The sequence below is a fragment of the Podarcis pityusensis genome (genome assembly GCF_964106645.2).
Source record: "Podarcis pityusensis genome assembly, chromosome: 3".
Lineage (NCBI taxonomy): Eukaryota > Metazoa > Chordata > Lepidosauria > Squamata > Lacertidae > Podarcis > Podarcis pityusensis.
In genome coordinates, this window is record NC_138026.1 from 13,481,320 (window position 1) to 13,508,992 (window position 27,673).

Here is a 27,673-nt window from a genome sequence, read left to right on the forward strand (position 1 = left end):
AACAGTGCTGATGGTGTCACATTTGTGGTCCACCTTAGGTTGGAACAGCGTCCAATTGTGAGTCCTAACTGGTTGAAGACCAGCTCCCTTTAGATCACATGAGAGATCACAGGGTCACTTTCTCAGCACCGAATCCTCCTTTCCTTGAACCAGCTTCAAAGGTATCAGTATCAACTGCCTGGTGGCAAGTATAAACAGGAGGTACATTGCATTTCCCAACCCTTGGAAAGCACCAAAGAGTTCTCAAAGGAGCTTCTTCCTGACTCTGTGGTTACAGGGTGTTTTTATTAAACCACTTATGTTTTTTAGAAATGCTTCAGATCAGAAGCCAAATCCTAGGTCAGCATACCCAACTTCTTCCCTCTGCACCCTCATCTAAAGATGCTTCTCTTGGTTTGCACTCCTTTATATCCCTCCCTTGGGTCAGCTGACAAGAGATCTGAAGCCTCCTTTTTTCACTAGATCAGCAGATCTGTGACTCCTGTTGGATTCTTTTTCCTTTTTCTGGTCACACTGTGGTGGGATCCAACACTTCTTTTGTGAAAGGGTTGAATACATCTTGTTTCCCATCTCCTAAAGAATGGCAAGCCATCTTCATATTTAAAGCCCAGTATGACTTAGGCCTGAAACATCTGAAAGTGAGCCTTTTCCCTGTAGCTCCTCTCTGGTGGTAAATGGTACCATCTTGGTAGTTCCACTGCCCTCAGAAGTTCAAGGGGTGGCAGCCCTGGCCTCTGACACCCAAGAGAGATATTTTTAGGGCCCATTCTATTCTCTTGACTGTACTAGTTTTAAACTGTTTTAATATTGTATTTTTTAATTGCTGTGACCAACCCAGGGACCTATCTATCATCTATCTATCTACTTATATAGAGATATAGATAGATAGATAGATAGATAGATAGATAGATAGATAGAGATAGAGATAGAGATAGATACGGATACACACAAACACACACACACACACACACACACACACACACACACACACTGGCTGGCTCCCAACCCAACAGAATATTAAAAAGACAATAAAACATCAAACATTAAAAATTTCCTTAAACAGGGCTTCCTTCAGATGTCTTCTAAAAGTCAGATTGTTGTTTATTTCCTTGATATCTGATGGGAGGGTGTTCCACAGGAGGCGGGCCACTACTGAGAAGGCCCTCTGCCTGGTTGCCTGTATGGTGAAGGCCAGGTAAATAATCAGAATACTGATGATGACAACAATGCAACTATGTCAATTCTTCCCCCCCCCTTCACAAGATGATGATGATGATGATGATGATGATGATTACAAAATAATAATAAATAAATAAAAATGTGCACCCCACCCCTGAGACCATTTCATTGTAACTATCCAACCTCCCAAAATCTCAACACCTCTTGCAATGGTTTGACCCCTTTCCATTTTAACAGTAGAAATTCTACAAAGACCTTTGGTATCACCTCAGAATCATTTCTCCTGCATAGTCCCCATCTTACCTTAATAGCAGTTGTTTATTTATCATTAATAGCTATATCCCACACCTCTTTTATACCATTCTTCCATTTTATATGTCAATTCTTGTCACAAGATCAAGCTCACACCCTATAAGTGTCCCAGGAAAACCAGGACACCCCATTTTTTACCACGAGAGAACAGCCATTTGGTTGCCATGATATCACATGATTTCTCAGTGTGATGGCCGCCCCCACCCAAAAAAGAGAGTGATTATTTCAGGGCTGTGATTTTGCTTGGTGCCCTAAAATGTGTGTTTTGGGATAATGGGCCTGGAAAAGTTTTTTTTGTTTTTGTTTTTTTAGGGGGGTACCACAGTGCAAAAATGTGTGAGATCACGGCAACCAAAATGGCTGCCATGCTTTTGTGATTAAGAAAATGGGAAGATGGTGTCTTGGATTTTAGCTTTAAAGTATTGGAGAGTAGGCAAAGTTCACATATAGGTGGTTTTATAAATCTGACCTGAGAAAAGTGTTTACGTGCAAACGTCTTTAATAATAATATAGGATTTTTAGTTGATTTTATTATAGAAGTCAATGTAAAATCTTGGCTTTTGCTTTTCCTGTATCCAGGACAACTGCAAACTGGACATGAGTCAGCAGTGACATGAGTCAGCAGTGTGATGCAGCTGTGAAAAAGGCTAATGTGGTTTTAGGTTTCATTAACAGAACCACAGGTTCCAGGTCACAAGAAATACAGAGAGAGAGAGAGAGAGAGAGAGAGAGAGAGAGAGAGAGAGAGGTACCTCGAATTACAAATGCCTCAGGTTACAAACGCTTCAGGTTACAAACTCTTCTGCTAACCTGGAAGAGTTACCTTGAGTTGAGAACTTTGCCCCAGGATGAGAACGGAAATCGTGTGCTGCCAGAGATAGATAGATGATAGATAGATGATAGATGATAGATAGATAGATAGATAGATAGATAGATAGATAGATAGATAGGTAGATGATAGATGATAGATGATAGATAGATAGATAGATAGATAGATAGATAGATAGATAGAGATAGGATGAGAACGGAAATCGTGTGCTGCCAGAGATAGATAGATGATAGATAGATGGTAGATGATAGATAGATAGATAGATAGATAGATGATAGATAGATAGATAGATAGATGATAGACAGATGATAGAGATAGATAGATAGATAGATAGATAGATAGATAGATAGATAGATAGATGATAGATAGATATAGATAGATAGATAGATAGATAGATAGATAGATAGATGATAGATAGATAGATAGATAGATAGATAGATAGATAGATGATAGATAGATAGATAGATAGATAGATAGATAGATAGATAGATAGATGATAGATAGAGAAAGATAGATGATAGATAGCTAGATAGATGATAGATAGATAGATAGATAGATAGATAGATAGATGATAGATAGATAGATAGATATTGCTTTCTTCTACACTACTCAGATTTCATCTGCAGTGCTAGATGGATTGATATATTATCGGCAAATTAGACTGGGTTCTAAGGAGATGGATGAAGATGGTCAGGACAATAGAAAACAAATTCTATGAGGAAAAATGGCAGGGACCAGGAACATTTAGCGTGGATAAAACTGGGAGGTAGGTGGGAATGATGCCACTTTCCAAAGACCTGAAGTGTTGTCACATAGAACAGGGTCAAGACATGTTGTCTGCTGCCAGAGTAGATCTAATTAGCTGAAGTTATAGGAGGGTAGATTTCAGCTGAACAGAAAGAGAAATGTTTTAGCAGTAAGAGCAGCTTGACAATGTTATAAGGCAGTGAAATGGATAGAGATTCAAATTGAATTATCGGGGAGAAGAGATTGCAATGTGTAGGGGGATACCGCCATCCGTGTTCTCAGGTTTCCAATAAGAACAGACACTGCTTCTTAATATAAAACAGAAGTAGAACACCAGTCTTAACACTGACAAAGCAGCAAGAGATTCTTCTTCTCCTGCTGCCTCTGGAAGGCAGGTGGTCCTCCTCCTACAATGATCGGCTCTCCACTCACCATATGCCTGTTGCATGGACTTTACTGTCTCTGTGGGTGCTCAGATGAACTTGGAAAAGTAGTGCTTCCGTGTATTTACTCCAGAATTTGGGGCATCCACCAAGATGTGCTTCTGAATCTTCTCAGATATCCAGCATGCTGCCACAGCCAAAAGCATTCTTTATAATCTGCAACGGTTCTACACACTATTCATGTACGAGAAGAGGTGCTGGTTTTCAGAAACAGGTCATCTTCACAATCACACCCAATTCTATCAGGTGCTATTTGTTTTAAATGATGGAAATATTCATTAATGTCCATTCACGAGAATGAGAAACAGAGTACAGTGGTGCCCCACAAGACGAATGCCTCGCAAGACGGAAAACCCGCTAGACGAAAGGGTTTTCCGTTTTTGAGTTGCTTCGCAGGACGAATTTCCCTATGGGCTTGCTTCGCAAGACGAAAATGTCTTGCGAGTCTTGAGATTTTTTTCTCGCTCCCCCCCCCCCCTTTATCTAAGCCGCTAAGCCTTTAATAGCCTTTTAGCAGCTAATCCGCTAAGCTTTTAAGCCTTTAATAGCCGCTAAACCGCTAATAGCGCTAATCCGTTAAGCCGCTAATAGGGTTGCTTCGCAAGACGAAAAAACCGCTAGACGAAGACACTCGCGGAACGGATTAATTTCGTCTTGCGAGGCACCACTGTATAAAGGAAATCAGAAGAGCTCCAGCCACCGCCTTGATTCTACAAAAAACCTAGGTCCTTGTACATGTTCTTCCACACTTTGAGTCCCCAGTAGTTTACCATACACTTGATACACCATGAGAATGTTTTGAATGGCTGGGGAAATTGTCAACACGTAGTGTGTGCGGCCATTTTGCCTTCCATCTTTTCTATGATACTCTAATTAAAAATCATGTTTTTAAAAGGAAAAAAAAAGTAATTTTGCACTGCTCAATATTAGCTCACTTGCACATTTCCTTCCTGTTCGTGAAATGCCCCCCAGTTAGATTTTAGTTTGCTTTCTTCCGTGCCAGTCTATACTCTGAAAAGACAACAGAATTCTAGACAATGGTTGAATGTTATGATCTAAGAATCATATTCAATCTGTAGTTTTATGAGGTCATAAAATTCTACAGTGTACATTTTTATTGCCACACTTTCTGTGGGCAATGTTCTCTCGACTGTTAAATGAATTAGTATTTCACAATTTTAGGTCCTCCGTTCGTACTAGGCTTCTACGCTACATTAGCCATTAGCTCTGCTGGGTGAATGGCTGTCTCCCACCCTGTCTGCAGCATTCTGGTCCCATGCATGAACATTTGCAAAGCACTGTGGGAAGGCATAAGCCCACCTCATAAGGAGCTACTGGTCATAGTTCAGTGGTAGAGCATGTACTTTGCATGCAGAAGGCCTCAGGTTCAGTCCGACAGTCGGACTCAGTAGGAGGAAGCTTCCAGAGTTCCTGTTATGAGAATGGTCTCATAAATTCACAGTATCCTTTCCATCCTCCTCTCTTTGCCACCTCATGTTTCAACTGTCATAGGTGCATAGGCATCAGCTCTCAGTCAACCCATTCAGGACCAAGCTGGACATCCTGAGAAACTTTATAAACAGGACACCCCTTGCTCTCTGACCTTCAAAAGCTGGAAGCAATATGCACAGCTTCTTTCGTATCGGCACTATTTTCTTACACATTTCCTTGGAAGCATCCTGGACTGGCTACTGTTATTAACAGGATATTGAGCTGGGTGGCCCACTGAATCAATTTGGTTCCTGGTTCTAACATGTTCTTGACTTGTGTAGGCTCAAGGTGTCCTTCCTTCCTTCCTTCTTCCTGACTGACCCTACTTGGATTTTTTGGGGGGGATACATATGAGTCAGTTCCTTCACTGTTATTTTCCTTCAGGTTGAATTCAAGGTCGCCTTGTTGCTTTCGCCTTACAAGGCTCTGGTAGATGGGAGTGGATGACATAGTCTTGTTTACTGTCTGTTGGAGCTGAATATACCCCGAGATGTTTACAGGTATTTCCTGCACCACAGGAAAAGTGGAGGATTTCCATCCTCAGCAGAGGCGGCTCTCCTGACTCATTGGAGACAAGGAGCGCAAGCTGTGTGTTCTTGCTCCTTCCTGTTTCTTCACCCAGCGCAATGTGGTGGGCCTATTTGATGTCTGGAGAGGAGAGGCAGCAACTGCTGTGTGCCAAAATCATCGCTTCCTTGATGATGTGCTCAAAAAAAAAGTCCTGTGGGGGAGCTGATCTTTTATTTTAACTTTCAAAAGGAAGCTGTAGCAACACATACACACACCACAGCAAGAATGACTAGATTCCAGGTTCTGCCTTTCGCTTTGGCTGATTTAAGCATTTTGGGATGGTTGAAGTTTTCCAAACACCTCTACACTTCTAGGCCTGGCAGAAGGCTGTCCTCCTCCTTTCATGCTTTCCAGATGTGAGAGCTAAAGGGAAGCTGACTTACAAAAAGAAAACAGGCTTTTTGTGAAATGTATCTCTCTTTCCTTTCCAGAAATAAAAACAAGATTCCCGCCCCCCTTTCCTAAGAGAGTTTGGATCCCTTATTTAGACTGTTCACATATTCATCTCTATTACTGAAGGCACATCCTTCCTCCAAACAGGAACCAGTTGAGCATTCTTACATTCTTCCCCCATCAGAACTCTGAGACCTGCTCTTTGGTTGGGGTTTAAGGATTTCTAACAGGATATAACAATCAACCACACAAAACAACACATCCCAAGATAATTGCGTTGGGGGTGCATTTTAATTTTAGTAAGCTGGTGGGTACAAGCAGAATTGTCTTAAGGGACACAAGGCAATCAACCAAACTCCTTTCTCTGGGACAATTTTTCTTGGATTGCATGTGCAATAAAGGTTTGTGTGACTCAGTCTCTGTGGCCAGATACGGCAATGGCTTTCTATAGACCTCCATGGAAGAATTGTCTTTCCATTGTATAAATGTAATCTAAATTAGCTTCAGAAACAAATTATTAACTGCCATTTATACTTTAATAATCACAGAGAGAACAAAGAACACAATTAGGAATGGCAAGTGCTCCCAATTAAGGAATCTACCCCCTCCTGTCCCTATTAATCTACGCCACTTCTATGTTTTGTAATCTGAGCTTGTACCCTCTGTGCTTTCTGAGCTCTCCATGACTTTGGAGAAGGGGGGAGTGAATGCTGTCCAGAGACTGTGAATCTGTTAACCCTCTCTCTTCCAGTGTTTCTTCTCCTAGCTGTCTCCCATCCAGTATTTCCCAGCTTCTGCCTTCTGAACTATGCCCCTCTGCAAACCACTGTTCCAAATCTATACTGTCCTCCTGCTCCTGGGAAGATTCAGGATCTGGAGCAGGGGGAGGGGGAGGCTCCCACCATTCCTCCTCAGTGCAGCCCTCCTCAGCACGGTCCCTGAAAGATGAACACATAGTCTGGCGCGATATAAAACCACTTCCTGTATTTCTATTTTCCTCCCAATGGGCATCTGTCACCAATGGTGCCCGTGCCTATCATTTCTTACAGTGCAGACTCCAGCCCAGCACACATTGTATTAGATCAGATTTTAAAAATGCTGAATTCTAGGCTCAGGGGTGGGGCCAATGGCCAAAAGTGAATGAAATGAAGTTCATGTCGGGAGTAGGAGAGTTAGGTGCCTGGGTCTGAGAGGGAACGTAGAGTTCAGTCCAAGTTCCCCAATAGAATGCCCCGATCACATGGTTCAGGAAGTGGAACACCATGCCACTATTGCCCAACGAAAGCAAGCCATGCACAACAAACCAAGAGTGCTGATTGCTTCAGCTATATGGGGGGAAAAACATTTGGTCTCACACATTTCAATGGTGACTCATCAGATGCTATCGCCACCTCTCAGAAGAAGTCAAAATTAGAATGTGGGCATGCCAAACATTAGAAGAAAGAGTTCTGCTTTGTAATTTAAGAGCACTAAGCTGAACTTTAAAACAGTGTTATTTGGCATCATTTTTTATTATTGTTTTTTTTCTTCTTTGAATTGTAATCAGTGTTTGACATTCCCAAGTTTCTTTCTATAAAGTCAGACAGAACAATAGAGAATTTGTGACCCTTTTTCTTGGATGGCTACAATGACTTCAATATTTAATGGCTGTGATTTTGGCTCCGATTCTTTGGCACTTGCACTGGAAAGCAGTTAGACTCTCCAGCAGGCATATTCCAAAAGAACACACCCATTTCTCACAATCTCAAGTGTATATCAATGGTGATATCTCTTATGCAACAGTAAAACGTATCATCTTTCCCAGATGCTTCTGTTATCTAATAGCACACAAGACGCTGTATATAATAGACGATTGCTCTGAATCCACTCGAGCTACACTTTATAAAGCTGTTTCTGTAAGACTAGCTGCATCAGAATATGGATGGGGCTGTGTGTTAAATGTGCATTCAGCTGAAAGCAATGCAATGCAGATGGACAACATCAACACCCAGATGCACATTCTAATTTCCTTTGGTTTGAAACACTGATTTATGCCTTTGATTCCATATCCAAAATGTGACTCACCTGTAGATCTCCTTTGCAGGGCAGAGGTGACATGCAGATCTTATCTAAACCTATGTAAATGAAAGCCACTGTAGTGTAGTGTTGGACTAAGCTAGGGCCTGAGAGACTTGGGTTCAAATCCCTTCTCAGCCATAAAACATATTGGCTGAAATGTTGCTTTTAAACTATCATGGATATTTATTAATGATTACCAAAGAATTTTAAGGCAAAAAAAATGTAAGAGTCAAATTGCTAAGATCAATGGACACCAGCAACTCAAGCCACAGACACAGCCCCTGAACGTAAGGGGTTCAGACGGGGCTCAGCAATTCCCCATTCTATGTTTTCTTGACGAAATCATAAAGAATGATTTAATTGTTGTCCTATGTGGGGGGGGGGAGGAGAAACAGGGTGCTAACAGGGCCCATGGGAACCCTCTGTGTTCAGGAACAGAGTCCACAATTGGAGTGGGTCATGCCCAAAACGTTTACACGTTTCCCCAAAATTTGATGCTCAGCGCCTTAGCTACAATCTGAGGAAGAACATTTTGCAACCAACCCTGATAAAACACCCATCTCTGCCTTCCAAGTCGGTGAGCTGGATGGAACTCTTCAGGTACAGCTTGGATTATGTTCCATGCGAACAGGCAGAATTTCAGACTCCCTTAAAGCTCAAACCAAAGACAGCAGATTATCCTTTCTAGAAGCCCGGAGCAGTCAGTGAGTAGAGGCAGTGGTGGGTACCTGGCTTGCAAAGTCATGGCCACTTACAGGGAAGGAGAAGGGATGGGACAAGGCAATGAGGAAGTTGGCACTTTATTGTGTGGGAATGTTAAGGATAGTAGGAGAGGATATATTAATTAAATATTATCCTTCCTTCATTCATGCTACTGGGTCATGTAGCAGAACAGATTCCCCTCAATTCAGCAGGAAGCTAGTTTGCAGACTCATTTGAATCTCTTTAGTTAAGCAATCCAGTCTGGCTTGACCAGAATGGATTATTCCTGGTGTCCCCTTTTATCCTTCTTAAAAGAATAAAGACGCAAGAGTCTTTCCTTAAAAGTAACAAGAAGTTTACTCACATTCAGTTCACGGTATGATCCCTGAAGGCAGGTTTTAGCTAGTAGTTACAGAACATAGGGTGAGTTAATCCCTCATGGGGATTGAGCCCATGTGCTGCTGGCTGAGAGCAAGCAGAGAGCAAAATACGTTAAGAGAACAGCATCAAGAGAACAAAATGGCAGCAGGAGAGCAGCATGGCATCAAGAGAGAAGATTGCTGCGTGACTCGGCTCTTTTATGGCATCAGCCAGGGTCACGCCCATCTCCCTGGTCACATGCAGGGGGAGGACGCTCCAGACCAGTGGAACACGAAGTCATACTGACTGGATTAACATCCTCCTGCCTGTGCCCACTCTAGGGAAACAAGGAATGTTGTATTTGACTGCTCCAATGGATTACATCCCACTTGTTGGGGGCATTGATGGGGTCACTCTGGCACTCCTGCCCAAGCATCCATACAGCACTAAGCTGCCTGTCGCCTCATCCCCTACCTCCCAGTAAGGGGTAAAACTTGCACTAATTGGAGGTTAGGTACCTGGTGACAGCCCTTCTCACCGACCTCTCCTGCCAGAAGCTACTCCAGAGAGAGCATTTAAGCCATGGCTCTCCCTCTATATAGTTCTTCAGCCCAGGAATGCAGTTTGGAGAAACATCAGGCCTGTTGGAGTATCTTGTCAAATGAGACCCTGAATGAAGAATGAAGCTGCAGAGATGCCTAAACATTGCCATCCTCTTTGGTAACCTAGCTGCTAACTATGAACCAAAATATAGTCAGGGGGTCAAGATCTAAACATCGGTGCCAGGAGTTTTTCAAATTGCTGGATCTGGAACTTTTCACTTGGTGCTGCTCAGAGCAGGCACTACAAATTCAAATGGGGGCTATTAGCTTCAGTGACTCAGGGATGCTTTCGGAGCCATTAAACAAACCAGATCACTCTTTTAATGTCAAGGATATCAAATATACAGAGATGTTTGCACTCTGAGATTGTGAGAAGATGGAGCCTTTCCAATGACAGATCTGGGATGAACACCATATTAGCGTCTACTATTTACTTCTGCAGACCTTAAAACCATTTTTACTCCACAGATCAAAAGGCCAAAATCTGTCCATGGATATATCTGAGCTGCGTTAGCAGTGAACATGCTTTGAGCTGTCGCAGAATTACACATTCAGTGCCAAACAATCTTAAGCTCCAACTAGAAATCTGACCGTCTTTTGGATAGAGATGTTTAAACTATTTGCCACATTAATAATTTGTGGCAGTGTCCCGCAGACTAAATATGCACGTGTTGCTGAATCATAAGTTCACTGGAAGCCCACAGTCAGAAAACTGGCCGGTTAAATTGAATCAGTATATGAAAGTCAGCCTTCCTTACCTCTTGGCACTCTTCCCCACTTAACAGCACTTCTCCCCCTCCTGTCTTGAGTGGAGGTGTAACCCCATTTTCCTCCTGGACTTCTTGAGACACCTCCCATCTGGTTGTGTAGCCCCTGTCTTCACAGTTTTAGAGCATTGCTCAGTCTGCCCCTTCTGTTTCCTGGTCTTGTGTGAGATATCCCTCCCCCCCCCCCATTAAGACGAACTCATATCAACAACATTAAAATTCAACATTCTGTAATTGATTCCTATCTCTGCCAGCACCACTTGAAATGTCTGCAACCATTATTTGATATTACAGTAATTTGACCCCTAGGGATGGGCTTTTAGAAAGGCGAGGACTCGTTTCAGCCTACTGCATAAAATGAAAGCTCTGCTACCTTCTTCCACCATAAGGGTCCTTGACAAATGTTGGTTTTCTGCTAAACTAATGCCAAACCTTCCCCTGTACAAAGCACATCTCTCTAGTCTAATAGATTCTCTTCATCCACATGTCTCAGTCATTTTGAGGAGGATGTGATATGATGCATGGTTTATCTATCACCCTCTTTAGAATGCTTCAGAAATATGCAAAAATAAAAATAATTACATGTATGGTTCTTCTTGCTTCCTTCGCCCCCCCCCCCAACAAAAAGCATTTATATGAAGTCTCTTGCTCATTCCCAAGAAATCCATCTATGTTTTGTGCCCGATGAATTCCTGCACGAAGTATAGCAGATGTGTCGAACTAGGAGGGTGTGCTCTGACAGGGAGATTTCCCGGGAGCTAGAAGGCATTTTCTCATGAATCTTTGTGTCATGACATTTGACAGCACAGAAATGGCCCTGTGTTCCTTGGCTCCCATCAACAAGGCTTGATGCCATATTTGTTTAAGCTGGTCCTGAACAGTTTTTTCCAGAAGTGTCGTCATCTTTGGAAATCCCCTTCTCTCCAATTAGCTCTTTCGAATCACTTTCCCAGCGTCCTGTGCTTAAATTTTAACTCTCTTCTAAAGTGCTCAAAGCACCTGACACATCCCAGAAAGGTAACTGCATTAAGTCTGCTGCAAAAATAGAAGTCAAAGAATCTTTGACTTCCGAATGACTAATAACTTTTTTGTGATGTAACTTTCATAGACTGAAACCCACTTCATCAGATGCATAATCCTCAACTGGCAGGTAAAGCTATGGTTTTCCCAGTAGTGATGTATGGAAGCGAGAGCCGGACCATAAAGAAGGCTGATCGCCGAAGAATTAATGCTTTTGAATTATGGTGCTGGAGGAGACTCTTGAGAGTCCCATGGACTGCAAGAAGATCAAACCTATCCATTCTTAAGGAAATCAGCCCTGAGTGATCACTGGAAGGACAGATCCTGAAGCTAGGGCTCCAATACTTTGGCCACCTCATGAGAAGAGAAGACTCACTGGAAAAGACCACGATGTTGGGAAGGATTGAGGGCACAAGGAGAAGGGGACGACAGAGGATGAGATGGTTGGACAGTGTTCTCGAAGCTACCAGCATGAGTTTGACCAAACTGCAGGAGGCAGTGGAAGACAGGAGTGCCTGGCCTGCTCTGGTCCATGGGGTCACAAAGAGTCGGACACGACTAAACGACTAAACAACAACATACATGTCAAAGGTCTGGAGTGGGGATTGGAAATAGTAGGGCCTAATGATCTATCTGAAATGTAAGAGGCCCAGTACGACTGTGCCATTTATAGGCAAAGCTCCAAAATAAGAACAGAGAATTAATTGGTGATAATATCATTGTACAAAGCTTACTATGCAAATGTAACATCTGCAGTAGGAGATAAAAACCTTTATCTTGATCCATACTTACACTGAAAAGAATCCAATTTGCTGATAAATTCTGGTGTAAAGTGACTAAGACCACAAATAGACAGGCATCCCTGATAGCCAGAGGTGGTCCACCCATGAGGCCAGTTGAAGTGACCACCTCAGGAGGCAGGATCCATAGGAGCAGCAGATCCCGATGTAGATTCCCTACCCCCATTCTCAATGTAGATCTTCACTCACACCTTCTTCCCTGATGGGGGGGGGGGGGGACACCATTTTGCAGTTTGCCTCAGGGGTCAAAATATATTGGGCTGGCTCTGCTGATAGCCATTGACAGACCTTTTCTCATCCATGAATTTCTCTGGTTAGAAGGCCACCATGCCTGCTGAAGCTGGTCTGGGTCTGGTCAGTGCCTAGATGAGTGACCAATGGGGAATCACATGTATGGCATCTTGAGTTCCATGGCAGAAGAAACGTGAGATTAAAAGGGCAGTACAATTGAATAAAAATAAGGCCATCTAGGCCACTGTTCATCACAATTTCGTTTGGGAGAAAACGCATAATGTAATTATACATTGCGTGAACCCCGCTCTGATTTGTCCTGAACCTATTGCCAACCTATAACCAATTGCCAACCTATTACCAATCCTAGCCCTTTTTCTGCAATACTGTGTTGTCATTCCTTTACTGACCCGTTGTTGTTGTTTAGTCATTTAGTCGTGTCTGACTCTTTGTGACCCCATGGACCAGAGCACGCCAGGCACTCCTGTCTTCCACTGCCTCCCGCAGTTTGGTCAAACTCCTGCTGGTAGCTTCGAGAACACTATCCAACCATCTCATCCTCTGTCGTCCCCTTCTTCTTGTGCCCTCCATCTTTCCCAACATCAGGGTCTTTTCCAGGGAGTCTTCTCTTCTCATGAGGTAGCCAAAGTATTGGAGCCTCAGCTTCATGATCTGTCCCTCCAGTGAGCACTCAGGGCTGATTTCCTTCAGAATGGATAGGTTTGATCTTCTTGCAGTCCACGGGACTCTCAAGAGTCTCCTCCAGTCTCCTTACTTACCTGCTTGGGTCCATAGACTGCTAGGAGAGATATCAAGCCACTCAGTGATACTGCCAAAACCTCACAATGTCCATTGTCTCCAGAATATAGTTTTAAAACAATTGAAACCAAACAGTGTTGTTTTAACCAGGGTTATGTTCAATTAAGTGTCACATTACTTTTCAGGAGCTCAGAACTACATTTTAGCCACACAGAAATCTTGCATGGAGGTGAGATAAACTAATCTGCACAGATTCAATGATGAATTAAATCTATGTTTCCTTCCAAACTAACCAACAGCTTTGCTCAATTTCTCCCAATCTGGTGCCCTCCAGATGGTTTTGCACTCCAACTCCTGTCATTGCTAACCACTGACCATGATGGTTGGGGCTGATGGGTGCTGGAGTCCAAGAACAACTGGGCTTGAAGAAGGCTACTCTAGCTGTGATTACATTTAGGGAGCTTTTCCATTTCCTAAATTCACAATGCAAGACACGTTTTAAGCAAAGACTTCTCAAAAATGTTTAGTCAAGAACTGCAAGTTCCATTAAATTACTTGATTTGTGCCTCTGCGGCCTAATGGAGATTTGGAGTAAAGAACCATAGGGAGTTGCCAACAGTCAACATTGCCCAAATTGCGGTGGACATGACTGATTTTAAACCCCAAAGGTTTAAATAAATATCTCAGGATAATCTATCTGTAGAAGTTAAATAAACTCAAATCCTCTCCAGTTCTTAGAACACACAGTACTGAAAACAATAAGGAAATCAAGGGAGATATGTTAGCATGTCTTTCGTATCAAAGGCTTCTGATGTTCCAGAGGTTTAGTTATAACAGACATTATAGAGACTATTAGCATGAGAGCCCTACAGAACAGTACTGTGGCTTTATAAGGTGAAAGGTAAAGGTACCTGTCAGGGCTGCCTCAAGTCTCAGCTCACAAAAGACCAACGCCTTTCTTTTCTTATATACAAAAGTGTTTATTGCAGTTCATTGTTTGCTTCAGATCCGAGGCGCGCAGCCCTACGTCCGCTAGGCTTAGACCGCTGAAGTCCCTTCTGAATCTGTCCCCGCCCTGCACCAGTTTAAGAGGCTTGCGCTGCTCCACCTCTTTCTCTCTTTCCTTTTCCGCAGGGTCTTTCTGCCCGCTGGGGTTTCGCCCCTCCTGGATTCCTCCGACGCGGAATCAGACTGCTCTTGCCCCCTCCTGCGGGCTTTGGGACCTGGCCCCTCCTCCGGGCTCCCTGTACTTCCGCGCGCCTCTACATTTGAACTTGGCGCGCGCCCCCAACCTCTAACTTTCCTTTTGACAGCTACGCTACTCCCTTCACTACTCCCCTCCCCTTCCGGGAGGGTGGCTTGCTCCGACCTCCCTCCTTTCTCTACTGCCGGAGCCGCCTCCCCTGATACACTGGAACCTCCACCCCCTTCGCTGCACTCTGGCGGGGAGGCTGGTCCTGACGCCCAGCTGCCACTTTGGGATCCCCCGCTGGCCCCCTGCTCCTGACAAGTCCCCCCTGGGGCTCCCCTGGCCTTGACCACCGGCGCCCCCTTCTGGGAATCCTCTGATTCGCTGGAAAGACTCATGGAATCTCTAGAGTCATTGTCATCCTCTTCCTCGCTGTCCTGGGATTCATCCCCATCGCTCTCCATCTCCTGCCTACCCTGTGCCTCTGTCCCTGAACCCCTGACATCCATCCCCCCCTTGAAGCCCCCCCTTCCCCCCTCCCGCTGCTCGGGCGCAGGTTCCGGGAGCTCCGTTGTAGCGGGGGTAGACGCTGGATACAGTTCATCGACGTCGATCTCCTCTGCTTCCAGTTCAGTGTATGCGTGCTCGAAACCGGGGTCCTCCCCCAACACATCCAAACCCTTCCCTCCCCCTGTTACTTCAGGCGATGCTGCTTGCCAAGGCCCCCTTCGCCACCCCACTTCTGGTTGATCGTCCCACCAATAAGAGCGGTCCGTGTCCACCCCCGAGCACGATCCCCTTGGAGGGCTCGATTCCGGCGTGGTCTCCTCTGCGGAGGAGAACCCCCGGAAGGTGCTGCCTGAAAGTGTGGGCGTAAAAAGCCAGTCATCAAAATACTCCTCTGGCATGGGCCTGTGTGGGAAGAGTGCATGGAACTCATCTTTAAGAAGAGGTTCCTCCAGAGCATAATCTGGCACCCAACTGTTGGCGCTGGCCGGGGTACCTTCCCTGGCGAGGAGGTATTCCACTCCCTCCTCCCCCCATCTCGAGTCCAGAATTTCCGTGACCTCGTTGAGTGTCGGGGTCCTCGGTGACTCCCCCCCCCCCTGGTGATTCTCTACGTGGGTCTGGTGCCGTCCCTGGCTCCTGAAATCTGTGTGGGGCCTTGTAGGGTGTAAGCACCGACCTATGAAAGACCGGGTGCATTCGGGAACCTTCTGGGAGGGTCAACCGAAAAGCTACGGGATTGATCCTGCCCTCAACTTGGTATGGCCCTAGCTGTTTGTGTCCTAGCTTCTTCTTAGCTAACGACTTGGCCGGCACCGCCTGGGCTGCTAACCATACCCAGTCCCCCACCTGGATGTCTTCTCCTGCCCTCCTGTGCCTGTCTGCCTGCACTTTGTAGGCGTGTTTAGCTAGTTCCAAGTGCCGTCGTAGCTCCTCGTGGACCTCCTGCAATTCTGCTGCTAAATGCTCAGCTCCCTGCGACTCCCCCTGCGTCGTTGTCTCCAACGCCGGGAAGGTTCTGGGATGTCGCCCATTGTTGGCGAAGAACGGTGTCACCCCCGTTGACGCGTGCTTCGTGTTGTTGTAGGCAAACTCGGCCATCGGTAAGTAGTCCACCCAAGTTGCAGGTTTTGATTGGCGTAACATCGCAGGTACTGCTGCATGATGGCGTTGACCCTCTCCGCTTGGCCGTTGGTTTGCGGGTGTCTCGCCGACGCTAAGTTGATCTTGACATTCAGGATGCCCAGGAGCTTCTGCCAGAAACTGGAAATGAATTGGCGACCCCGGTCGGACAGGATGGACCGCGGTAAGCCGTGCACCCGGAACACGTGGTCTATGAACAGCTTGGCGGTCTGTTCCGCTGTTGCCACCTTGGCGCAAGGAATGAAGTGCGCCATCTTGGTGAACAGGTCTACAACCACAAGCACCGCCGTCTTGCCCCGCGAACTGGGCAGATCAGTAACAAAGTCCAGCGCCACCCGTTCCCACGGCTGTAGTGGCGTCTCCAGCGGTTCCAGCAATCCCGCTGGCTTCTTGTGCACTGGCTTGGACCTCTGACAAATGTCACACCTGGCGACGTAATCCGCGACCTCTCCCCGCATCTGGGGCCACCAAAAGTCTCTGGCTACTAAGTCCGCCGTCTTTTCTTTGCCGAAGTGACCCGCGCTGGGTGCGTCGTGTAACTGCTGTAAAACCTTCGCGCGGAGATCGTCTCCGGGCACGTAGAGAGCACCTTTGCGGGTCAGCAGACCGTCGCGTATCTGGAATTCGCCGTCCTTTGCTGTCCCCCTTCGCACCTCCTCCATCTTGGATTGTGCGAACGGATCCGTCTGTAGCGCGCGTCGTACCGCGTCCAGGTCCACGGCGGCGGAAGCGCACGCCCACGCTTGCGGTGCGAAAATGTGCCTGGCTGCCACTGGTGCTGCTTCCTCGAGATACTGCGGTTTCCTGGAGAGCGCATCCGCTATGACGTTGTTGTCTCCCGGGATATACTCTATCCGGAAATCGAAATCCGCAAAGAACTCCGCCCATCTCATGTGCCTCTGGCTCTGGAGCTTCGCCGTGCGCCAATACTCTAGGTTCTTGTGGTCCGTGCGGACCTGCACGGTGTGCTTGGCTCCGATAAGGAAGTGCCGCCACGCCTTGAAAGCCGCGTGGATGGCCAACAACTCCCTGTCCCAGATGGTGTAGTTCTGTTCCGACTTGCTGAGCTTCCGGGAATAGAAAGCGCAGGGCCTCCAGTTCCCTTGCGGATCTTCCTGCAAGAGGACGGCCCCCACTGCTCTGTCAGAGGCGTCAGTCTCAACCCGCATGGGCCTGCCGGGATTCACGTGTAGCAGCTGGTCTTCGGACGCGAAGAGACTCTTAAGTCTCCTGAAGGACTGCTCCGCCTGGTCCGTCCAGGTGAACTTTTTCTTCTTGGAACTGAGGGTGTCCGTGATAGCTGCCGTCTCTTTCGCGAAACCCCTGATGAACTTGCGGTAAAAGTTGGCGAAACCGACGAACCTCTGGACCTCCTTCCGATTGCGCGGACTATTCCAGTCCAACACCGCGCGGACTTTGGCGCTGTCCATGGCTAGTCCCTTGTCGGACAGCCGGTAGCCCAGGAAATCCACCTCCGTCACGTCGAACTGGCACTTCTCCAGTTTGGCGTAGAGCCTGTGCTCCCGTAGCCTCTGCAGGACCTCCTTTACGTCTCTCTCGTGAGTCTCCTGCGATTCTGAGAAGATCAGAATGTCGTCGAGGAAGCATACGCACTTCTTGTAGAGGAGTCCTGCTAGCACGTGGTGCATGAATGCTTGGAAACAGTGGGAGCCATTTTGGAGACCAAACGGCATAACTCTGTATTCATAGGTGCCCAGCGGCGTGAACATGGCCGTCTTCCACTCGTCACCTTCCTTCATGCGTATTAGATTGTATGCTCCGCGTAGATCCAACTTGGTGAAGATCCTCCCCTTCCTCACCGTCGCGAGCAGGTCGTCAATCTTGGGCATGGGGAAGGCCTTGGGCTTTGTCATCGAGTTGATGGCCCTATAGTCCACAATGAGCCTTTTTTGGGGCGTGTCCTTCTTCTTCACGAAAAACACAGGACTGCCCCCCACGGCCTTGGATTCTCGGATGAATCCCCGCTTCAAATTGTGATCTATGAACTCCCGGAGTTCCTGCATTTCATCTTCAGACATGGAATACAGCTTCGCAGTCGGCAGCGTCGCCCCTGGTAAGAGGTCAATTGCACAGTCGTAGGGCCGGTGGGGTGGTAATTGGCAGCTTCCTTTTCACAGAAGACCTCCAAAAACCCCTTGTACTTGTGGGGCACTGCCTGCACCATGCCTAGATGCAACTGCTGCCCTTCCTCCTGGCCCTCCTCCTCCTGGCCTGTCTGGATGCAATGTTGTGCGCAGTAGGACGAGCCAAAGGTGAGCTGCCGCTGGTACCACGCTAATGATGGGCTGTGTCTATCCAGCCAACTCATGCCTAACACTATAGGCGTGTCTGACAGTTGGGTGACATTGAAACTGATGACCTCGCGATGATTCCCAATTTTCAGCAGCATGGGTGGCGTCTGTTGTACCACTTGCCCACCCAGCAACTTTCTGCCATCTACCGTGACGACGTTCAGAGGCAGCGTGGCTGGTAGTAGCGCTATGCGATGCTGCTTGATGAACTGCATCCCCACGAAGTCTGCGTTGCTCCCTGAGTCAATCGTAATGGGGACTTCCAGGGTGAGTCCATTAGGTAGCTGGAGAGTAGCAGTGAGCTGCACCACTGGCTTGGGTGGTAAAGGGTCTGTAGGCTGCAAAAGCGCTGGGGACTGCTTCACTGACTTGCCTGGTGGAGCCCCAGCGTCTCTGCTTCCATCAGGCATTCTCGTTTCCCTGAAACTGTTCTCCTTGGAACTCTTCCCCTGTTACTGTTGCTAAGGCTGCAGTGTGCTTCTGGAGCCTCTGGGGACACTCTTTAGCCATGTGCTGTGGGCTGTCACAGATGTAACACTTCCTGGTCCCTCTAGGAGGCTTCGCCTTGACTGCTCCGGACGCTGAGGCTCCGGCAGCTGACTGAGCCTTTGCACGACCCAGCTCCATTGGCTCCTCCCCTCCCTTCAGCATAGGCGAGGGATTTGTACGTCCCAGGTCCCTGGGAAGAAGAAAAGGAGGCGCTCTAGCTGGTGGGCGGACGTGACGCCCCTCCTCACTGTGCCAAGGGCGTTCTTCGTGGCGCACCCCTATCGTGAGTGCCCTCTGGACGACGTCTGCTAGGGTTTGAGGTCTGTCTCCCCTAGCCAGCTCATCTTTTACTGAGCCATGAAGCCCCTCCCAAAACAAGTCTCTCACTGCCAGGGAGTCTTTTTCCCAGCCCAGCACATTCAGCAATGCAAAAAAGCGAGAATGGTACTGACGCACTGTAGCCTTGCCCTGCCGCAATCCATGCATCTCCTGGCGCGCCACATCAACGTCAACGGTAGATTGGAAGCAAGCGTCCATGGCTTTGATAAATTCGTCAGAGTCCCTGCGGGCAAGACCATCTTCGCGCCACAAATTGCGTAACCAGGTTCTAGCTTCCCCATGCAAATGTGACACAATAAAGCCTACTTTCTCCTCCTCATCTTTGAAGTCTTTTCGAAGCAAATGCAGCGCGTATAGGACGTCTGCTCTGAAATTGGGATAATGCTTCAGGTTCCCATCGAAGTGGGCTACTAAATTGCCCCCCCTTCGTCCAAGAGCGATTCCCTCTGATCTGGACCCCGGGAACCCCTGTTTGCACGCCTGATCCCACCTGGCTTGCAGATCCTGGCATCGCGCTTCTGCTTCGGCAACTGTCTTCTGAGAGACCCGTACTGCAACGGAGAGTTCAGCGACTGCGTTTTGCAGGGTCGTTATCTGCTCCTCAGTAGTCATGTCTGCCAAACTTCGTGAGCTTTGCAAAAAAATTTTTTTTTGCAGTTTTTTTAGAGAAGGGACTTACTGTCAGGGCTGCCTCAAGTCTCAGCTCACAAAAGACCAACGCCTTTCTTTTCTTATATACAAAAGTGTTTATTGCAGTTCATTGTTTGCTTCAGATCCGAGGCGCGCAGCCCTACGTCTGCTAGGCTTAGACCGCTGAAGTCCCTTCTGAATCTGTCCCCGCCCTGCACCAGTTTAAGAGGCTTGCGCTGCTCCACCTCTTTCTCTCTTTCCTTTTCCGCAGGGTCTTTCTGCCCGCTGGGGTTTCGCCCCTCCTGGATTCCTCCGACGCGGAATCAGACTGCTCTTGCCCCCTCCTGCGGGCTTTGGGACCTGGCCCCTCCTCCGGGCTCCCTGTACTTCCGCGCGCCTCTACATTTGAACTTGGCGCGCGCCCCCAACCTCTAACTTTCCTTTTGACAGCTACGCTACTCCCTTCACTACTCCCCTCCCCTTCCGGGAGGGTGGCTTGCTCCGACCTCCCTCCTTTCTCTACTGCCGGAGCCGCCTCCCCTGATACACTGGAACCTCCACCCCCTTCGCTGCACTCTGGCGGGGAGGCTGGTCCTGACGCCCAGCTGCCACTTTGGGATCCCCCGCTGGCCCCCTGCTCCTGACAAGTCCCCCCTGGGGCTCCCCTGGCCTTGACCACCGGCGCCCCCTTCTGGGAATCCTCTGATTCGCTGGAAAGACTCATGGAATCTCTAGAGTCATTGTCATCCTCTTCCTCGCTGTCCTGGGATTCATCCCCATCGCTCTCCATCTCCTGCCTACCCTGTGCCTCTGTCCCTGAACCCCTGACAGTACCCTTGACCGTTAGGTCTAGTCGCAGACGATTCTGGGGTTGCGCGCTCATCTCGGTCTGTAGGCCGAGGGAGCCGGCATTTGTCCACAGACAGCTTCCGGGTCATGTGGCCAGCATGACTAAGCCACTTCTGGCGAGCCAGAGCAGCGCACAGAAATGCCGTTTACCTTCCCGCCGGAGCGGTACCTATTTATTTACTTGCACTTTGATGTGCTTTCAAACTGCTAGGTTGGCAGGAGCAGGGACTGAGCAACGGGAGCTCACCCCATCATGAGGATTCAAACCGCTAACCTTCTGATTGTCAAGCCCTAGGCTCTGGGGTTTAGACCACAGCACCACCCACGTTCTTGCTGGCTTTATAAGGAATGGACAGTAATGGAATGTCTGGAAAACTAGTCAATTTCCATTTCCACCGCTGATCTGCTGGATTGACATCATATCATCAGGTCAGCTCCGTAGACTGCAAGTTATTTGTATCGGTTTGCTGTTTCCCATTGTACATTTAGGAGGATTTGCATACTTAGACATAACCTTCCTTTGTCAGTATTTGAAAAGAGAGTTGGCATATGAAAAGAGAGTTGGCACAAGCCAGTAGCTGTATTAAGAGTGAAATACCTGGCATTTTCAGTGTCAAACTGCAGCACAGTCGTTTTGACCAACTACAAATAAAAATATTATACCCCGTAGACTGATTAGCAGGCAATATCTACCAGGCTTATGCATAGGCATTAGGATTCTAGCTTAGATCAATGTGCACATAGCAAGGTCTTCTTGTGCATTGCTCTCCTAAAATCCCCTGCACAGTGACTGTACAATGCATTCTGCAGTGACTGGCACTTCCAAGCAGTGTACATGAAGTTTTATATGAAGTGTTGTTGTTTAGTCGTTTAGTCGTGTCCGATTCTTCATGACCCCATGGACCAGAGCACGACAGACCCTTCTGTCTTCACTGCCTCCCGCAGTTTGGTCAAACTCATGCTGGTAGCTTCGCAAACACTATCCAACCATCTCACCCTCTGTCGTCCCCTTCTCCTTGTGCCCTCCATCTTTCCCAACATCAGGGTCTTTTCCAGGGAGTCTTCTCTTCTCATGAAGTGGCCAAAGTACTGGAGCCTCAGCTTCAGGATCTGTCCTTCCAGTGAGCACTCAGGGCTGATTTCCTTAAGAACGGATAGGTTTGATCTTCTTGCAGTCCATGGGACTCTCAAGAGTCTCCTCCAGCACCATAATTCAAAAGCATCAATTCTTCGGCGATCAGCCTTCTTTATGGTCCAGCTTTCACTTCCATACATCACTACTGGGAAAACCATAGCTTTTACTATACGGACCTTTGTTGGCAAGGTGATGTCTCTACTTTTTAAGAGACATCAAGTGAAAACAAGAATGGCAGTCACCAAGGGTCCATCAGACAGAAAGGTCTGTGGCTTTTTCATCAGGTAGAGTTGGTGGCTGTTCCAGGCACATGGGGCTGTATTCAACTAACTCAAGAGATATTGGCTTTAATTTAAGTGGGTCTTCTCTGAGTAAAGACTGGTGCTATGATTCTATGAATACAACCCAGAGTGTGGCCACAAATAACCATTCCACTTTTTCAGGGAGTTTCTTTGGTGTGGTTAAAACTCACCATGAACAGGTGGAAGCCATATCACACAAATAACTTGCTATGAAAAATGGTGCCTATGTTCTGTGTGGCTTCCGACCTTGGTATAACTAGTGTGGCAAAGTGGGTATGAGCTTTGATCAGTGTGGGAATGAAGCATCCTCTATCTGCCTATCTTCTGAGACATCTGATTCTCTTGGAGAAGCATGTAGGACTGGATGGATCACTGTATTTACAGAGCATTCCACATCATCTCCCCTTCTCCTCCTTTTTTAAAAGTATCCTTTTTTTTTTTTTTTAGTGGAGGAGGCACACGATGAAGGGCCTCAGATGATGATCATATGATCTGGATAAGTTCATATGGGCCTTTGTATGAATAAGGTTTCAGGTTCTATCCTTGGCATGTCCAGTTACAAGAATTTCAATGAACTGCAGAAGATCTCATGTTTGTGACCTTGAAGAACCACTGATGGACTGGGTAAGCAATGATGACTCAGTAAAAGGCAGCTTCAGCACTAACACATTTTCAGCCTAATCCACAACCCCTTCTAGTGGAAGCACATGGGTGGATTTCCACGGATTTTTGCTCCTCTCTAAAGATAATAATACCAAGTACTATGTAAAAGTAAACACATATAAAAGTAACTTGCATGTTACACTTATTCGCTTATGTGATTGTAGCTTTATGTGTGTAAGATGAGTTCTACCTACACTGGGGTATAGTATGCATAAAAAATCCCAATATTAGTGAAAAAAATACATACTAAATATTATGCATATGTTTATGAAAATAGCATGCAAAATATATTAGGGGAGAGTATTTTACAAAGATGTGTAATCTGGGGCTGCACCCACCTTGCATGTCTTATATGGGATCAGGTATGAGGCTTGGTAAGGACACGACTGATTCTGCCAACAGCAGGACACGGCTGTTCTGCCAACAGCAGAACTGGACTCCCAACCCATTATCTGATGGGCAAGGAGTTTGATCCTGCTTGGTTGCCATCTCCTCCCACCTCCATGGGCCACCTTTGACAGGTGAATGGGACAACCCTCCTGTCAATCACCTGGTGATGCGTTGTTGATGATAGCCTTTCCCCCTTCCTTCCTCCTGAGGCTACCTGAGTAGGACTATAACTCTCCTATAGAGAGCACTCCTGTAAGAGAGACTGGGAATACAACACAACTTTTTGTTGCAGACCTTGCTTGTAGGGAAGCATTGATTTAAAAAATCCCTAGTGTCAGAGCAAAGCTTGTGAACAAGTTCCAAGGGCATGAGGTTTACAAGCTGAGGACAGGGAATTCACTTAGCACAATGATCTCTGGGTAAATCTTAAGGAAGGAAGTTCAGAGACAGGAAGGGTGGGTGTGGATAGGAAAATGCTACTCTGCATTGGGCCTTGAATCTTAGCCCATGGATGGATAAGACAGGATCTAGAAATTAATGTGTGATGTGGAGAATTCAATTATCTATCGAACAACCTTCAAGTCTGGCAGCTGGTTCAAAGCTGATAAGGAGGAGACTGGTCATAAAGTTCCCATGGAATGTTCTCATCCCTCATTGGCACGTGTATGAGTTAAGAAAGCATGAATCAGAATCTAATTCTGCCAAACAGTGATTGGATCCCTCAGAGGCACTGGCCTATGAGTTACCCTAACAATATGCTCTGTTGAGCTATGGGAACTATAGAGGGTGTTTGTTTTTCTCCCCTCTTGTCGTCCTGTAGCCTGATTTTTCCCACACTGTTTTCTTGTCCTTTTAGTTTTCAAAACATGCAGCTGAAAATGCAATATATTCATTGGGTTATGCCACCAACTTTTAAAGGGGAGAGGGGAAATCCAACTTTCATCTTGAACGTAGCTAAAATCAAGAAGTCTGGCGATGCTTGGAATCTCCTGGCCAGCCAAAACTTTGTGGCATGTCTGGAACTCTGGGAATCGGCCAATGGGAACATCTAAAAGGGGTCATCATGCAGACTGGTGTAGGATAGATTAATCACGGATGGCGAAGAATCTTCCCAGACTTTACTAGAGACATCTCATTCTTATGTCCAAGTTCACTTATGTGCGGGAGAAAAAAGCTATTCTGCAGTTATTTCCCTGCTGCTTCTTTACACACATTTCCAGAACAAGGGAAGACACGTGGATAAAATCCCTCCCCCCAATATATGAGCAACAGTTGCTAATTCATGACACAGGCATCAGTAGTGGCTCATGCGATGGGATGGCTCTGTGGCTCCACCCCATCACGTGATCCACTACTGATGTCTGCTTAAGTAAAAGTGTTGCAGCAGCTTACCTGGAAGCGGCAGGGTGATGGTAAGGATTAGCTCCGTTGGTGTGTCTGCACAGCCCCACCCTCGCTGCCACCCTGCTGTATCCCCATTTGGGAAAGCGGCAGCAACACCAGTGTCAAGACCCCAACTGACAGGTGTACACTCAGCCAACTGGCTCCCCCAATAACAGAATTATAGAACCTGTAGAGTTGGAAGGGACCATGAGGGTCATCTAGCTCAACTCCCTGCAATGCAGGAATATCAGCTAAAGCATCCATGGCAGATGGCCATCCAACCACTTGAAGGAGAGTCCATAACTTCCCAAGAGAGTCCATTCTAACAGCTCTTACTGTCAGAAGCTTCTTCCTGATGTTTAGTTGGAATCTCCTTTCTTGTGACTTGAATTCATTGGTACAGGTCCTACCCTCCAGAGCAGCAGAAAACATTTCATGTGACAGCCCTTTAGATATTTGAAGATACTGTAGCTATCATGTCACCTCAATGTCTCCTCCTTTCCAATGTTTAGTGAAAAAGAAGACTCTTGGATTATTCTTAAATTACAGTGGTACCTCGGGTTACAGACGCCTCAGGTTACAGACTCCTCTAACCCAGAAACAGTACCTTGGGTTAAGAACTTTGCTTCAGGATGAGAATAGAAATTGTGTGGCGGCAGCGTAACAGCAGCGGGAAGCCCCATTAGCTAAAGTGGTACCTCAGGTTAAGAACAGTTTCAGGTTAAGAATGGACCTCCAGAACGAATTAAGTTCTTAACCCGAGGTACAACTGTATAAGGCAAAGGTTTATTGTGGTGGCAGTAACGTGTGTAGAAAGAGGATTTGTGAACCACAAGGATGTTGTATGGGTGCAACTCCTCCTCTACAAGCAAAGACTGTCCCACCCAGAGTTAGGAGCAGAGGACAAGATTGGACTTCATCTGCCACAATGTTGTTCCCAACTACAGGGTTTTATTTTTCCCCAAAGGAATGAAGGAACCCATTCACTTAAAAGGAAGAACTTTGGGGTACACTCAAGAATGCATTACTACCGTTCTGAAGTGGGACAGGCCAGATAAAGGTTTTTCTGCCAGAGCGGGAACTATGTCCAAAATTATCGGGATGTAACAGAAGGAAAGGGAGAAACTTAATAGTCATCATCCCCCGGTAAAGGTAAAGGTAAAGAACCCCTGGACAGTTAAGTCCAGTCAAAGGTGACAATGGGGTTGAGGCGCTCATCTCACTTTCAGGCCAAGGGAGCTAGCGTTCGTCCACAGACAGCTTTCTGGGTCATGTGGCCAGCATGGCTAACCGCTTCTGGCGCAATGGAACACCGTGATTGAAGCCAGAGCTCACAGAAACGCCATTTACCTTCCTGCCACTGTGATACCTATTTATCTACTTGCACTGGTGTGCTTTCCAACTGCTAGGTTGGCAGGAGCTGAGATAGAGCAATGGGAGCTCACTCCGTCACGGGGATTCGAACTGCCAACCTTCTGACTGGCAAGCCCAAGAGGCTCAGTGGTTTAGACCACAGTGCCACCTGCGTCCCAAACCTTGATCCTAGGCTGGCCAGTGCAGGTGTTATTTGCTGTCAGAAAGTTGTCCCACAAGTAGTTGGGCTGCTTACATTCTATACCAGAATAGCAAGTATAGCCCAAAGAGGCTCAGTGGTTTAGACCACAGTGCCACTCGTGTCTCTGATATTTTTAGGTAGTCCAATTTTAGCATTTTTAATCCCAATGATTTTGGTGGTAGAATGGGATTTACAGCAAAAATTGGATTTTAAGCAATTATTGGATCACATTTTTTGAAGTTTAGGTTAAGCTTATACAGAATCTCAAACCCTATTTTAAAAGCCTTGAGTAGCCCTTATCTGAGTGCCGCAGAGGGTGGGTAAGGAAGGGAGTGTTCTGTGGGATCCTAAATCTGAACTAGTTCTTACGGATAGTGTGTCAAAGTTTTTTGTTGCTGCATAATACTCTTATCGTGCAATGTAGAGGCATCCAGATACCACAGAACATATTAGCTGTGCTTCTGACAGTCAGCTTCCAATGATAACAAAATCATATGGCTTGTTTTATGGGTGGCCTGAGTTTAGAAAACTCAACTCCCAAGAAGAGAACATTTGAAAGGGAAACTCCTTTCCACCATCGTACTAGTTCTTTAAAATCCTTCACCTTCACCCTTAATGTTTCAGTAGGCTCTCAGTTGGTGGCATCATATAAGAGAGCCTAAAGCATTGTGGCAAAATTAATTTGGTTCACTTTAACTTCATCCAAAAAACAAAAAAAAATGAACTGCATGAAAAAAATAAAAATAATTCCATTTGCTCTTTCCAAAGCCAAAGAAGCTAGAGGAGTTCTCTAACATCTGTTTACATTTTCAATATATTCAGCAACATGAGGCACAAAATGATATTTAGGGAACAAATTTACTCACCTCAAAAGCTGGCTTCTGCGTTTTGATGCCATGTCACATATCACTATCCTTACTGAAGTGCTTCCAAGTCAAAGTTGGAAGATACTGAATGATTTCAATGGCCTGGAGGATCAAACCATGAGAAAAGAGTATGACAAAATTTTCATAAGAACTTAGGAAGTTGCCTTCTACTGTTAGGACATTAGTCCACCTAGCTCAATATTGTCGACATTCAGTAGTGACCAATGGTGCTACCCAGGTGTGGGGATGTTGTGCTCTCCTGACTTCCCAGTCCTGAACATCTCTGTTACCTACTGAGAGGGAGAGGCAATGGGGCAAGGCCAGCATGGGGGGAGTGTCAGATTGGCTCTGCCACACTATGATGAACTATGTGGTAGCAACCTGCAGCCTTGGGAAGGCAAGGAGAACAATACAGACCCACTTTCAGGCAAGGAACATTCGAAGTCTTACCTGAGGATGGAACTTGGGTTTTTCTGCATACAAAGCAAATGTTCTACCACTGAGCTATGGCCCTTTATCTACATTTTTCCTTGCCTGATTCATTTTATCACAGCGATCCATCATTTCTTCCATATAAAAGGAAACTGAGTTTTCCTTCCGTATATCTCATAAAATATATTAAATTTGAGCAAAAGCAGAATATTCTGTATCTTACAGA

At 46.5% G+C, this 27,673-nt stretch overlaps 1 long non-coding RNA gene across 1 annotated transcript; it reads right to left on the bottom strand.

The window, feature by feature from the left end:
• LOC308473706 lies at nt 1-27,116 on the bottom strand. Its single transcript, XR_013984224.1, has 3 exons — nt 27,016-27,116; nt 8,566-9,189; nt 1-1,177 (listed from the first exon to the last, which is right to left on the bottom strand). It is a non-coding gene; the product is annotated as an uncharacterized lncRNA (long non-coding RNA).
• Between the last annotated feature and the right edge of the window lie 557 nt (nt 27,117-27,673).